Source organism: Anticarsia gemmatalis, chromosome 13, assembly GCF_050436995.1.
Source record: "Anticarsia gemmatalis isolate Benzon Research Colony breed Stoneville strain chromosome 13, ilAntGemm2 primary, whole genome shotgun sequence".
Taxonomy (NCBI): Eukaryota; Metazoa; Arthropoda; class Insecta; order Lepidoptera; family Erebidae; genus Anticarsia; species Anticarsia gemmatalis.
The window spans coordinates 3,682,099-3,698,831 of NC_134757.1; the positions used below are offsets into that span (position 1 = coordinate 3,682,099).

General features: G+C 34.7%; 1 protein-coding gene, 1 long non-coding RNA gene and 1 other non-coding gene across 3 annotated transcripts in view; 2 read left to right on the forward strand and 1 right to left on the reverse strand.

The window, feature by feature from the left end:
• LOC142978059 (uncharacterized) overlaps window positions 1-16,733 on the forward strand; it is a 262,165-nt gene that overhangs the window by 12,198 nt on the left and 233,234 nt on the right. The gene's annotated exons all lie outside the window — the stretch shown is intronic.
• Window positions 2,067-4,008, forward strand: LOC142978060 (uncharacterized). The gene is made up of 3 exons (XR_012959738.1): window positions 2,067-2,335; window positions 3,664-3,725; window positions 3,797-4,008. It is a non-coding gene; the product is annotated as an uncharacterized LOC142978060 (long non-coding RNA).
• Window positions 3,825-3,897, reverse strand: TRNAR-UCG (transfer RNA arginine (anticodon UCG)). Its single transcript has one exon. It is a non-coding gene; the product is annotated as a tRNA-Arg (tRNA).

Genomic DNA, 16,733 nt, shown 5'->3' on the forward strand with positions numbered 1-16,733 from the left:
CGGATTTAAGAACATATTTTAGTATAAAAACAGCAACCAACCAAGTTGACATCGGTCTATTAATGCAGACCTAAAGCCCTAAAAAATTGGTACATTACAATAGTAATGGCCTTTCAGATCAATGAAACATATGAAAATGAATTCCATTTTATGAAATGAAAACGCAATATCTAGGTCAGCGATTGTCTGATATACAAAGATAGTCATCATAATTGCGTGTTACAATGATATATTTATTATGATTCACCTTATTATGCTATATGCTAAAAAAGTACTAAGATAATATTTAAATAATACATTCCATGATAGTACCTATATTTGACACTACTTATCACTACGTTTAAAATGCACAATAATGCAGATTAAGATCCAGAGAATAACATGAAAACATTGTTTTATTTCTTAATATTATATTTACCAATAAAACGATTTCCATCGTATTAATTTTATCAACTACTTAAACTCACAGAAGTTTATGATGCTTAGTTCGTACATAAAAAACTCAAATTCAAAAGTTGAAATACTTATAAATTGGTATTAAACATGCTCAATTATATCTTCAAACCAGAAAAAACAAAACAGAACAGAACAGCTAACAAAATATCGAGTGCACAAATCGCATCCCTAACCGGCGAGTGAAAGAGGCGTGCACTGGTTGCTCTCATTAATCTTTCATTTCTACGTTATATTATTAGAGGAACGGGTTTGCACGGATGCTGTGGGGGGAGAGGGGGGCGGGCGTGAACCCAAGTGAACCCTCAGTAGCACCTGCCGCGTCCGGTCGCCTCTAAGGTTGCCAAGGAACGAGCCTGGACACGTATATTTATCAGGAATTTGGACGTGCTATAGATCATTCTGATGAAGATATCGTGAGCAAAATATTGCTTTTGTTTGTAGATTTATTTGTTATTTTTATAGTTGTAGGACTTTAGATTAGAGAGCAAGATGCTCTGCGCAATATCCACGATGATGATGTTTTTTTATGAGCAGCAGCTCATGTTTGAGCTAATGTTAAAGAATGCTGGTTGCTTATTAAAAGATCTTGGTTCTGAATGTCACACGAGCAATTTCGGCGAATCACAATAAACGATAAATTAAGATTCAGAATAAAAGAGCATGACCAAATAAATACTAATTACTAAATCCTATCCTGTTACTGAGAAAACGTTCAAGCTTTTACAAAACTGTTAACTGGATGAAATATTTGCATTTATGCACTCTACCTCGAACAAAGTCAATCAATAGATATATAGATAGTTTTCACATTCACACAAAAAAACTATATCATCGAAATCGATTATCAATGAACATTTCTACATCTACATTCCAATCACCCGCCAGCCCTACCTCACAACGGAGGTCGTAAAAGGTGACTTTTTAATGTCTGTCATAATATCAGTAATCGTAGCGAGGTCTGTACCTCCTCTCATTTCGGCTGTCACTCCACAAACGTATTAACTGCCGGCTTACGACAATACTGACAACTTCAAGATGACATATTTATATACAGTTATTGTTGAACGAGATTTTTTCCGTTCCGATAGAGTAGTTTCTTGTGTACATTCTTTGATATATGAAGCAGCGATTATTAATGGGTCTTTTATACTTTAAACAAGAGTAGATAAGATTGAAATTGATTGCCACAATTACGGTAACGAAAATATGCTTTCAACAATTCGTTCGTTTTAGTTTTATTGGTGTGCCGTTTGATTGTCGTGATCGAATAATAATTATAGTGTAATTGCACTCAATTCTAATGTGAAAATCTCATTTGCTCGACTTCTATCTTAGGACCATTTACAAACACTATAATAATGGACACAAAGTACTACTATACAAAAGAAGACCTAAAATATATTGGTTTAATTTGCAAATGATATCCATAACTCCTGTTTCCAATGATGTTCTCCAAAATACTGGTGAATTAAAAACAACGTCTATCCTTTCTTTTGAAGAAGTTTGTCTAGCACAATACAGAGTAGGTTATGGATATGAAATTAAACTTTTGTGTACAACAGAATCTAGATGACTGTGACTGTCACAAATAAATAAATAATTCAATTACGACAGTAACAAGTCATAATAAATCATTGAAACAATATGTGAGAATTTAAAAAACAGTGCTTTTTTTCTTTTTTGCAATTTAACCACATATCCTGCGCCGTATTTTACCATTTTGTGTTAACAAACCAATAACACATAAAATAGTGCATTATAATACAAATGTATGAGTTGGTAGTACCATGATCTACAAGCGTGCTAGGAGATAAGAGCCTGTTGAATGAACAGACAATAAATCCTCTACGCAAAGCAGAAGCCTTCGGCTGAATCTCATGTATGTATGTATGTAGGACAGACCTTCATGTATGCACATAATTTTTAGTTACAACTAATATTCAGTTATAATTTTCTCATGAATTTGTAAAATTATTAGTTGATTTCAAGAAAGGCATTTCTCAATTGAATCCAGAATCTCCTCTCTTTTACTTTTCAAATTATTAATTACTTTCTGACTAAACTTCTAAAATCTAAAAAATATACATAACAACAAACATACTTAAATACTGCGTCAAAGAAATTATTTAATTCAAACAATTTTTGACAGGTAGTAATCAGATTAAAATTGTCTCCCTTTACTATTAAATCACGCTAAATTGTCTATTCTTTTCTACAGGCTGATATTTCTTTTATTAATCATACAAAGCTAACAGAATTATTGAATCAAAGCTACTCATTTAATAATGATTAAGAACTAAAAACAATTAAGGTATAATCTAAAGGTTTTGATAGATTTTCCACACATAAAAGCCGACCGCTAAAATTATACTACTTATAAAGTTATCTCACATTGTCTATGGAAAATTGGCCTTAAAACATTTGAATATTCGGTCTATTTAGTAACAAATATATTTCAACTATGGTAGTTAATATTAAACAATCAGTATTACAATGTTATTATATGGCTACATACAGTATGTACCGTTCGCAAGAAAGTCGGGTAGGCCGTGCAATTGTTGACCAATGGTCATTATAATTCAAAAGTTATCCGGCCAGGGTGACCATGTTCTAGGAACTGCTTTGGAAAAATATTTAATTAAGTATTTAAATTGTATATCTATAAGTCTCCAACCCGCACTTGGCCAGCGTGGTGGACTTAAGGCCTAACCCCTCCCTCGTTACGGGAGGAGACCCTTGCCCAGCAGTGGGACATTAATGGGTTAAATTTATTTTAATTTTATTTATATTGTTATCTAATGTTACCAGAGAACGGCGATACGGAGATATTTTATTTTATGATGCCTTATTTTAATTATATTTTTCCTTTGTTTATAGTAAGATTTTGGATATAGTGATAAGTAAATGTAAATATTTAAAAACATGCAAATAAATAATTTATTAAAGATGCAAGACAGGCTATAGATATTAATAACATAGATATACAGAAATTCCTATTTAAATAAGATTTTTCGAAAGTCGTGTTAGCGGTTGAAAACGACGTAAAAGTAGATAATTCTCACTTTTTTTGATTAAGGAATGTTATCATGTATTATTGTGAGTTATTTAGTGCTTATTTATATACTTAACTAAATATATATGCTATTACAATTAGTAGTTAATCTTTACATAATTTACATATAGATAAAACCCCTTTTTCGATTCCAGAACTCATAATATGAGATTTTTCGCTATGAGGTCTTTATGGCGCAAAAATATATCACAATAAAGTAAGTGACTTTCGTAAAATACACCATTTTTATGTAATCAAAATACACTGAAAATCTACATATTTGTGTAGAAACTTCAAAAAGAAAGTTGGTGATGTTCGACCGTGACAGGACTCGAACCTGCAATCTTCGGATCCGAAGTCCGACGCCTTATCCATTAGGCCACACGGTCTTGTGAAATAGGTTTCAGAAGGAAGGCCTACTTTCAGCCGTTGCCATGAAAAATTATGGAATTGAGGATATCCCATACATTATTTATTATAGGTAATTGATCTATTACACTTATTTTGAGGTTAGAAATAAATAAAAAAAAAACAACAAATATTTTGCATCTAAAAAAACCCTTCGGTCGTAAATACACTGTAAAGTTTGAAAAAAAATATGAGTTTCCAAAAAATAATTATATTTAGTACATTTGCAGCACTTTTTTTATAAAGGTATCTGCACATTGGCGAATACACTACAAAGCGCAACTCGAATGCTTTACTGTATCAGTTACATTGTGCGTAGAAAATTCAAAACGTTTCCTTCTACAGCTCACAAGACGCGAGATCCGATGCTACGCCGCGATGCATGCATACGTTCTTGAGTTTACGTTTAACTCTGTAAAGTCAATTGCATACTTAAGAATTTCATCTCGGTAAAGATACAAGTATGCAGTTTGAGCTTGCGAGTTTAACGAAGTCACTAATGTGTCCGGTCTGCTCGCGATGGAGACTTTAAAGCTCAGTGCATTCGCCAATGTGTCTGGTGTTTATGATGCTGCCTCCGAAAATCGATATTGTCAGAAAGTAGGTCACAGTCACTCTCGTTTGTATACAGTTTTGTTTGAAGGATGTCTTCATAGAGCACTTTTAATAGTGTATTTTAAAAATCTCTTTGAATCTTTTACTGATAATTTCACTAGTGGTGTATCTTTAAGTATGTTACAGCCTGGCTGAGCCTGGCTGGATGATGCTTCTCGGGCGGCTTGAAAAACTCTGACACAGGGTGATTTGATACGTGGATCAGTTACTATATGATAAAATAAAATAAAGTCTAGATGGAAAGAATTTTTTTATCTTCAAACTTTATTTTTAGATGTTCTTGTTGTGGCAATTTTACAAGCTTTTCCCTGTTCGATGCTTGAAACTTTAAATGGTACGCTGCCTGGAAATATAGGTTTTTAACTTGTAACTGCCATCGGATAGCGATCATCAAGTTTAAAAATATAATTGAACGAAGGAACCCTCAACGTACGCTTGAGATAAAACAGTTTCAAAAGCATGGTATCAAATAAGATTCTGAAGTAATTTTCAGCGTAGGCGGACAGTTTAATTGAAAATAAGTAGCTAATATTGTGTAGTAGAAGATGATAAGGCTGGTATACTACTTCTGAATAAGTAATAGATAGCATATCTGATGGAATTTTGACAGTAGATTTCATACATTTGCTGACTCCAAACCTACAAATAGATTCTCTTCTTCTTGGGAGAGTGGTCGTAGTCTACCAGTTCTTTGATTTGGGGGCAAGTGTAACTTGCCGTACGGCGTACTTAGGGTTTACTGAAACTTATTTCTACGATGTGGAGTTAACCTTAAATGTCAGTTTTTTAAACATAAATTAATTCTGTTTTTGATATTGCTTGATTCCGCTCTTTTTACGTAGGAGGATGTTAAGATAATAAGAGTACAAGATGCTGTTGTTCGAAAAGACCACGTGCGTAATTTTCGAAAATGGCTAGCGGTACTGTATGGATGTTTGCAAAGGAAGCAAAGGAAGTTTGCAAGGATCGTACCAAGTGGCATTCTTTGGTCTTTACCTACTCTGAGATTACATAATTTTATTTAAGTGTTGGTATAAGTCGGCTGATAATAATGTATTGAAAATGTCTCAAAATATTCAAAACTTATACACATCTTACTCATATCGTAAGTGTTGAAGCGTCCACCAATTACCGGCTGTGAAGGGTATGCTCATGATAATTGAATATATGGTTTATGAACCTGCGCACTCCACGATCCGACAATATGTACGCCTACCTTACACTTCAGCTTTTGTACAATATGTTAAATTGATTGGATGATCAATTTTCTTGTTATTTTTCGTTTTATGGGTACTGGTGTCATCAATCAAAATAGGCTATTTACAATTTTGTGGTCTTTTTGTGAAGGTTTATTAGTTGCAGTAGGTTTATTATGTGACTATATTATTATTTTGTTAAAGGTCTTGTATCAGAACGTGGAGACAAATAGAGTAAAAGTATGTAGAGTTTTATCGAGTAATACTCTGCTAGTTGTAAATGTATCTGTTACCTAGTTAGTATTCTGGTTTGTCTAAGATTAATATTGTTTATTTTTTAATAGTTTCTCGCCGATTCATCAGTATAATCTCCAAAATTATAATTCATAGTATTGAAACACAATTTGCGGATATTAGAGTAAAAATATTTGCAGCTTTTTAATGATTATCTGACAAAACTAATAGGGATAGACAATCATCCATGTCACTTGCCCTTTTGAATAAGATTTTATTGAAAAACAAATATAACAATGTTGATGTAAAAATATCTAAACCTATCATTACATCAAAACAACACCATAATAAGGCAATCTGTTGAAATAATAAACATGTGTATTAAGTAACGCGTCGTGGAGTCAGCGGTGCGGCGCGTGCCTAACTGACTACTGACTACTTTTGCACCGTGATGTTATTGTTATATTGTTGTTAATGTATCTATATAAGTATGTATTTAGTAGTATATATGTATGTTTATCAGTGATTTGGTTACCATAGTACAAGCTCTGCTTAGTTTGGAATCAAATGACCGCGTGTGAGTTGTCCAATTATATTTATTTCATGTTATTTGTTAGTCGTGACAGCTTGCTTTTATTACTTGTTTCATGTTTAGATTTAAAGTTAGAAAATGAAGAATTTGTGATTTTGTTCTTTTTATTTAATAAATATTGTTGTTGTTTGCTATGAATGAAAACCTAACTTTTCTTAATGTTAATACTAGTACTACTAGTGATCTTGTCGGTTAGTTTACGCCTGAGAGTTGAAGTCGAGTTAGTTTTCCGATATTTGCAAGTCCGATATTTAGTTACTTCGCGAAAATCGCTTCATTCCTTGCGTGAAAATGATAAAAAAGACAGAAAACTTCGTGAAGTTTATCGGAATATACTAAAAAATTTGAACAGGATAGACAGGCACAGAAGACCAGAATCAGAATGTGGGGCTTTACTATTTTAAATTTTAACTGCCATCAAATTAGTGAAGTGGGATTACGAAGAATCGGAAGACAGTGATGACAAATTGCTTACGTTACTATTCCAGGTAAAAACTAAAACACTTAATATGATGTATGTAAAAAGGTAGATTTACTTCCATCACACGTCGATAAACACCCTCGTGCCTACAATTATATCTGGCAACCTTTAAAATACATTATTCATTGATTTCCGTGACCATAAAGTGCATTAGAAAAACAACATATGAACTTTTACATTGAATATTAGTTTGTTCCGGGAGAAAAAGCGTTATAATCCAACAACTTCGTAGAGAGCCTTGGAGGCAACGTTCGCGGCTTGCGAAGGTATACAAAAATGATAATTTAGAACATCACTGACACCCAGGCTTACAAAATTGACGGTGGCTTTTTTTTGATACAGTTACTTTGTATTTAAAATATTCAGAATTATGAGTTATCTATTACATATAAAATTACTTGTCCTGACTGACTGATGATGAATCATCGCATAATCTACTATAGAAGTTATAAACATGAAATTTGGACAATGGGTGCCAGCCCCTAAAAAAGGATTATTTAGTAGTAGTAGGTAAACTAGAGCATGGAAGTTTGAACTGAAATTCGTCATTTTTGTAGCTAGAAGCATGAAATCTCATATTTTTCATTTCGTTTGAAATAAATAAACACGAGTTCAGAGAGTCAATGTTTCAGGAAAATAGGAGAATTATTTCAACTTTCAGTACTTTTAGCTTTTACGCGAGAGGGTTCACTAGTAATCTATAAAAATCGTGCATGCCAAGAACTCTGCACAAAGTTGCCGGACTATAGTAAAAAGTGTTAGTGCGCTAGGTGAGCTAGGTGCGTTAGGTGAAGCGCATCGGCGCGGGCGCAGCGCGTGGCGCGCGCGTGCCCAAACACCAATTACACATCTTCTCCTTTATTACAAGACCGCTCATTAGATGCTACACCACGATGTGTAAGTGCAGATGTGGTGGTTTTATTTCGTGTTTGAATGTTTGTGATAAAAGGTGATGAGTAATAGAAGTACTTAGTGCCAAAATACGGTAGATAAATGTCGTTTTGTGGAAAGTATTTTTTAAATACAATCTAGTCTTAAAGTAGAAAAGCGATATAAAGTATCCGGAGAAGGCTAAATAAGTAAAACTTGGACTCTTGACTCTACATTTGCTATACTCCACCCAGAATTATTATTCCATAGAATATAAAAAATATATTTGCATCAAATAATTAAAATTCAATTAGTATTTTTACTAGAATTTTTTAAAATAGTATTTTAAGTTTTTTTTATTAGCGTTCACACATAGTGTTACGTTGTTCACATTATATACATAATTTTGTGAGAAGTAGAGCAGTTTAAAAAACATTTAAAATTATACAAAAATTAAAATTATTTTCAATCAACTCTATTAAAACATTCCTTGGACATTTCATACTAAGTAGTAATCCAGTTTTACTTCTCACACAACTTTTGACCTAAGAAACCGTACTAAGGACATCCACACATATCCTAACCAAATTCTTGTCTTAAAAACTAACTTTTTACTCAAGAAAGCACATAGCACATCCACAAGTATTCCTCACTCCGAGGTCACGATTGAGTATGCGCAGCCGAGTGTATCGCCTGCCAGGTCAACGCGGTTGGTTTTTACTCGCGAACTAAGCGCGCCTAGCGGCTTCGCTCGCATTTTTCACCGCGATACTTACAGATAACTTCACCGCAACGAGTGCTTCTTGAAATTACTCTATATGTCTGCATCTGTCCGTTTTTGTGGTAATTTATATTGCTTTAGTGTTTTATTTTTACAGTTTTTAGACGTTAGATTATAGATAGACGGTTTGTTTTTGTGTGTGAGGCTTGTTATGTGTAGGTTTCTTGACGTAGAAAAAAGGTCTTGGTTTTTAAGATTTTTTTAAGGCAAAAATAAATTTAAACTCTTATTTCTAAGTCCACTAGACTTCATTCGCAAACATAGTCGACCTCTCTAATTCCTTGCTTATTTCGTGGGTGACCCGGAGACCGAGGTACCTAAGTTTTGTAATCGTTTTACTCAAACCCAGCGTGGTGGACTCAAGGCCTAACTCCTCGTTTGGGAGGAGACCCTTGTCCAGCAGTGGGATAGTGATGGGTTAAAAAAAAAACTAACAGACGATGTTTGGAAAATCTGTCAAAAGGGCTGAACTATTTGTTGAATCAGTTAGTAGGTATTGTTATTTAACAATAAAAAAGCGTTTCTAGAATGAAAAATGAACCCTTCATACACTCAGAAAGACAGACATGTCAATAATCTATACTTAATATTATAAAGCTGAAGAGTTTGTTTGTTTGTTTGTTTGTTTGTTTGTTTGAACGCGCTAATCTCAGGAACTACTGGTCCGATTTGAAAAATTCTTTCAGTGTTAGATAGCCCAGTTATTGAGGAAGGCTATAGGCTATATAACATCACGCTACAGTCATTAGCAGCGGAGTAGCAACGAAAAATGTTACAAAAACGTGGAAAATTTTGACTCATTCTCTTAAGTGACGCAAGCGAAGTTGCGCGGGTCAGCTAGTCTATAATATACGTAGACGTGACATATAGTTTCGTTAGTGTTCGAGGAAAATGATAAGTTGTGTGCGCAGCGACCCGCGGGTAAGTGGTGGTCGAGGTTGACGCATCCGCCGTGACGTGGCCAGGGGTGGCTTATTGTAACACTCATTATTAACTGTATGTTTACTGAAATTAGATATTGTTTTTTAACCGAGAACATGACCTGTAGTTTGATTTTATACGACTATCAACCGACAACCGGCTAGCTATCGACATTTAGACATTTAGAATGTACTGCCAAAATATTTCCTACGACACCCGTCAGAGGCGCGGGTCAGATTTTCATACAAAATATCTCGATAACAGGTCGGTTGTCGGTAGTCGATAGTAATAGAGAATCGAGCTACTATTGCTCAATTTTTTACTACTATCGACTATCAATAACCTTCTAGCTATCGAGAAATTTTGTATGAAAATCTGATCAGCGTCGCAAGTGGGTGTCGCAGGAACTATTTTGGCAGTACATTTTAAATGTCAAACTTTTGATACTCTATAGTACCGACTGTAGAGAATCTATGATTTTGCACCTTGAAAAGAAAATTTTCCGGGATTTTTGATGTTTTGTTTTCATTCGCATAGTAGTTTTTTAGAGATAAGTGGTGACGCGAATCACTCAGGACTTTTCTGGACAGTAGACAGCTGTTAAATAACACTTTTTTTGAGATATAAGTGTCTTTAAGTCTATCTATATCTCGAATAAAAGAAACCCTTCGTAATTTTCATGCATTTCCTTTATTTTTAATAAAACAACTTATATCCACTCATCCTCGAATACAAATTGCAGGTTGAACTTGTCAGTAAGTGATACATCAAATATTCAACAAGCTACTAACAAGAGAGCTGAGAAGGCAGAAGTGCGTTAAATTATATCGTGAATGTAATACAGTTAGACACTAAAGTGATTAGTTTGTGAGACTATGGGACCGCGACCGTCTTATTATAACAACATAGTTATATTAGGTCGGGGAAAAGTCTTTTCGCATTATAGTACCTATGTATGAACTTGTTATAAAATCTCTTTGGCTTCAAGAATCACAAATGATTACACGGTTTATTAGGTTTCTTTCAGTGAGCTCGTGAGGTACCCAAATATCGAGCTTTTTTGTGTAAACAAAAGATTTTATTACAAGTTCATACATACTATAATGCGAGAAGACTTTTTCCCCGGCCTAATATTATGCAAGCGGCGCACCCCGGTTTCACCAGGGTTACACCGGGATAAACTGAACTAATTATACACCAAAACGTTCTTGAGGAATCTCTCTATCTATCGATGCAAACTGCGTGAAAATCCGATTTTAAGTTTTCAGATGCGGCAACAGGCGACGTCATTATCGTGCCCTGCGTCCATCTATTGTACGGGTGTCGTTGGTAGCGAATAATTTGGATAACCTAAATACCTATATTCCGTAGGTCAATTTATACGTATTTTTTTATTTTCTCTGGTCCTACTAAGTGGGTTTAATGATATTTTATTCAAATAAATTATACATAACAATATATGTGTTATGTTAAGTCTATTCATATAATAGTATAAGAGTTTTCATATAATCAATAATAATGTGAAAAAGCTGGTACGCTATATTTATGCGCGTGCCAACTATGGCAAGTTTTAGATCAAGTAGATTTCTATTCATCATAATAAGTACCTAGTATAATATGATGGACGACAGTACTTACCATATTATTCATACTTCAATTCACAAATCATTAATTTTAAAACCAATTGTTCGAAACTAACAACAAAAATAAATCTAGATAAGAATCAGCAATACAATTGTAACAACGCCATCTAGCGATCACTTAACGAACTATCTTGATGTCTTTATTTGTTGCGGGCCATTTATTTTGACAGAATATGATACATTGAGTGGTTCCGTAGTTAAGTAATTTTATTTTACCGTTTAAATGATGACGTATGGTCGGATGGATTCATATTGTTCCGATTGTGCCGTTAAATTGAGATTTGACTTGTAGGTAAGTAATTGTTTTGTGAACCTGAAATTAAATATGGATGCCGCAGCAAAAAAAGGTAGTTTAATTCTTAGTCTATGCATTTTTATACCAAAATCGAATCGTTTAGTAATATAGATCGACATACATTCGATAATACGATCTCTGTCCCAGCTAGGGTTGCCAGACTTAGTGTTTTTTTCATTCCGGGACAGCAAAGTAAAACTACGGGACACAGGACATCACACGAAATTCCGGGACAATCCCGGAAATCCCTACCATCTAGCAACCCTAGTCCCAGCACTGACATAATAAGGCCCCTAAGATTTTAATTTAAAGATCTTTTTAGCCAAGAGCGTACCAAGACTCATGAACATATTCATAAACGTAGAATAATAATTAAATTCAAAAGGTTGTCAATAATTATTTCCGGCAACTAGCTGGAAATTCTTCTTATTAACTCGTTTGATAAGACGCTACCGACTGTGACTTATTGCCCCGTGTCATAATGATGCCTCCACATTGTAGTCACTACCAGCAACAGAAAGTAACACGATTGAAATGAGATAACATCTTCATAAGTTTTAATTATTTATTGAAAAGTTATACAGCTAACACTAATGTCTATAAATGAAATATAAGTGAGGAGCTACAATTAATATCTCGCAGGGAGGACTTTTACAAATAGTTAAACAGCAGTCATATAGTGAAACCCAACATAGATATTAAAATTAAACGAATATTCCTTTGGGAATTGAACCTTAGACTCCACAAAACAGCAACTTGATATAACTTCTTAACCACCGTGGATGTCGTTAGTTAAATTTTAAAACAGTTACTTTACAATAAGTAATTATTGTTACCATAGTACCCGTCATCTTCCATCAAGTTCAAAGTAGACGTGTCTACGGTGGTTGGCCACCAATTTGTGAAGGTAACTGATGAGTGTCATGTACCGTCTTTATTAGTGAACCATGTGGCGGAACAACTAACTGTTGTGCTAGAGATCAACTGTTAAAGTAGTCTTCCGTAGAATATAAATGACCGGTATATGGTATGAGCAGTGATAGCCTAGTAGTATAAGTTGGCACCTCTCATGCAAGTGGTCCCAGGTTCGAACCTGAGGCAAGTTATGTGTGTATTAGAAAAAAATATCACTTGGTCCAACAATAATGAAAAACATCGTGACGCCACCTTGCATGCCTGAGAGTTCTTTAAAACAGTTATTGAAGGTATGCAAAGTCCCCAAACCGCAATTGGCCAGCGTGGTGGACTCAAGGTTTGACCTCTACCTCATTACGGGAAGAGACCCTTGCCCAGCAGTGGGTCAGTAATGGGTTATTTTTGTTTTTATATGGCAATAGGCTTGCCCCTTAACACAGGGACTAACATTGGTAAAATTGGCGAAGCGTTTTACAAATATCTCTGCCTACATTTTCGGGTATAACAGGTGTGATATACGCATAAATTATGTATGTACGTATATAGTCACAGATGAACAGTTCGATTACTGACTAACTGATTCCAGCAGTTTTAATTAGCCACTCTCAATGGAATGTAATATTGAATACGCGGTAAAATTATCATACATCCTAACTACACATCTCTTGATGTCTTATTCATCTGCAAAAAGAGGCCTGCAATCACTTATAAATCTACACCGTTCAATTTTCACATAGAACAACGATAGCAAAACGCAGAGCGTGTAATTTGTAAAATTATAGGGTGTTGTGAAATGAAAAGCTTCGCAGTTCCCCGGGAAGACGGTCATTTTTACAAAACACAGTCCTGCCGAGCAATTACATCGTAAATGCATATATCACGGGGACAGAAATATATGCGTTTTCCATTGCGTTCGACACGATATTATAATTTTATTCGAGTGCTGCATTTATTATGTCTTTATTACTATTTAAGTTTAATCGAGACGTATTAACTTCTTAATTTGATTTGTAATGTTATTAAATTTTGACTCTGGATTATTAGTTAAGTCCTTCCCCCATTCCGGGAAGTGACGCTTGCCCAGCAGGACCTTATTGGGTTTTATTCATTTTTGTGTTTATTCAATTTTAAGTGACATTTCTTTAGAAGATTTTGTTACAAATTTTTGTGCATAAAACTCATCAATTAGAAATATAATTATTATTATTAACAATCTCATATTATTATGAAAGATGTATGTGGAATCTAACTTGCTTTTCGATTTGCATAATAAACTACAACAAGTGCATTAAATTTACAAAGCAAGTACTCCTCGTGGCAATAATAAAAAATCTTATTTAATAGCTTATACCCGAGCAATATTACTTCTAAGTACAAGATTATGTTAATGTATATAATTCATATTCGTAATCCAATTATCACACCACATGACGCACGCAAATGTTACTTTTGTATGAGTAAGTTTAGTTATAGTATAAGATTGTATCTTAGAAAATATGTTATTACTATGTGCAATATTAGAAGAAATAGAAAAGTGGTTTTAATTTATTATTAATTAGAATCATGCTGTGTTAACTGTTAGGACGAGTAGTTCTAGATTTATTTGAATGCATGGAACACGTGGAGGTGGTAATCTAGTCTGATGAGTTTATATTTTTATTATAATATCTTTACTTCTATAACATCAATAGTGGATACGAAAAATCCCAAAGTTTATCTGCTGTCCGTTTATGTCTAAAAGAGGTATTTTTTTTTGGAAATGTAGTAACAAGAGTTGAAGATCCGGAATTAGAAAATCATTTAATGCTGCTGAAATAGGGGATGAAAAATGCTCCGCGAGCCGCGTAGGTTTGCTAGTTGGTCTTAAATGAATTAGTGAATCATCATCATCATCTCAGCCGGGAATCGTCCACTGCTGGAGGCCTCCCCCATTGATCGCCAATAGGACCGGTCCTGGGCCGCCCTCATCCATCGGACTCCGGCAACCCCTACCAGGTCGTCGTTAATTAGTGAATAAACAAAAGAAATAATGTAAATAAATATTTTAATTTTATTTGTGTCGTTTGCTATGGAAAAGCGCTCGACCCGTGAGAATGTTCTGGCGGCCGGTTTTCTCAAGCGGCCACAAGACCACTGATTACTGAGTGTTTGCAAATATACCGACTGTTGCATTATTTTTGAAAACAAACGATGATCGCGTTTTGAATAGAGGACAGATACTTTCATATTTGTGATTGCAATTTATGACTTTATCAGATTCATAATTTATTTTCTGAAAAATTTTTCCTTCCTCAAGACATTTAGGTATACTATCTATACAATATCATAATGTGGTAGTTTAGATGTATGTATGGATAATAACAACAAAATCACGCCAAAACTACTCCACGCATTTTTCAGTTTTCAGTATTCACATAGTTTATAACCTGGATTAAGATAAGATATTTTTTACCCCGTGAAATTTGTTCACATATAGATCTTTTAGAAGATCTATAATCTCGCAAAATTTTATCCAAATCAGACCGGCATTTTTCGTGAAAGGAACAAACAAACAAACACACTTGCACACTCGCAACATACATATTGATTTGAAGTGAATGTTACTTTGTAAGTGCTTGATGAATTATTGACGTAAACTTGTTAACGAGTTTTTTTCAATCATAATTGCGTACTCATAATTAACCTTATTAGCGTTTTTCTGTGGTCATGGCCGATGGACGGTCAGTGCTCATAACTCAGTTTAATTGAAACGTTAAAACGAATACTTTTGTTAGATGTGTGTAGATGTACAAAAGTCATAACGTTGATTGTCTGATAACTGATTTTTGTAGGCCGTAAGTTTCAGAAAGAGCTGTATGGAATTATAACATTTTGCCTGTTTTAACCGAATTGGTAGGCAGAGCCCGATTGAGGAGTTTGTTTCAAAACTCCGGGGCTACATTTAAATCCAAATTAAAAAGTCAAATAGCGTTGCCAAGCCCCGAAATAGGACCCGAGGCCTGATCATCAGCACTCCAACACGCTTCAGCCCAGACAAAGTGGCAGTTAGTCAAAAAAATAGTTTTGTTAGCGATTTAATATAAATTGGTGAACTTACAATTCCTAGTATCGAAGTCATCAAGTGGCTGTCATTTATTACGTTTGTGTGCATTATTGCTGGTTGTGGTTTATGGTCCCGTGCACAGGCGCATGCGCGTTCTCCCATGACGCCATCTTGCTCTTTTGGGCGGGAAAACGTAACTATATAATGGCCACTTTAGGAGTTACGGTTAGAAACTTGGGAATTAATATTCTATGCTTTCCTGTCTTTTGTATTCATCAGATAAATTAATAAATAACGATGACAGACAAACTGGCTGCTGATGTTTATATGGAAAGGTTTCTGTCTATCCTTACTGCGACGTAGATGGGCCGCGTACATGAAGAGTGACGTTTACACGTGTCTTCATAAAATTTTTACTTTTCAGCTGACCTATCTCTCCTGCCTGGTTTGCCTGAACCTCAATGACATAACCAATAATAATGACTAACTTTTGTGCCTCGTCAAATATTTTATTTTTCCTGCACTGAATTACTTTTATGCCACAGGTACTTTTACAAGTAATTATTAGTTCCGTTAATTTTCGTTCCATGAGTGAGTCTTGCGTATAATAAGGGCAATGTCAAAGTGACAAAGTGACCGCATTATCCCCTACTCCACGGATGTCATTGACTTACACTAAAGTTTTGACTTATCAATAAGGCACAATTACGGCTTAGCAACCAATTGCAGCTCATCAACATGTCTTGAAAGAAAACACTCATATCAACATGCGTTACTCCACAATTTCCATATGTCACTTAACGAAATCAATTGTTTAGAGCAGTGACCGTATCAAATGATACGTTTGCACGAGTATACTAGTATTGTACCCTGACCCGCCCCCATATCTCCAGCACTTCCTCTGCGACTGTTTACGCAGGGTGAACCATGTAACTGCTAGTTAGTGTGGCTCCATTGTTGTAAGATATTGAAGACAGGTTAAAGTACTATTGGACATAAGAAGAAGCTTATAAAAATGTCCTGATTTTTTGTCTTATTTTCCATATTGACAGCCAGTGTGGCTTGAAATGAATTACCTGCCTGTTAATTGCTAAATCACGGGTTCCAATATGTGGTTGGTGATACTGTTATACCGGAATATCAATATGTATAAATTTCACCATTTTTTCCTTGGTTTTATGTAATAGAATACAAGACTTGTCACATAAAGGACAACATATCAAACTCCAGA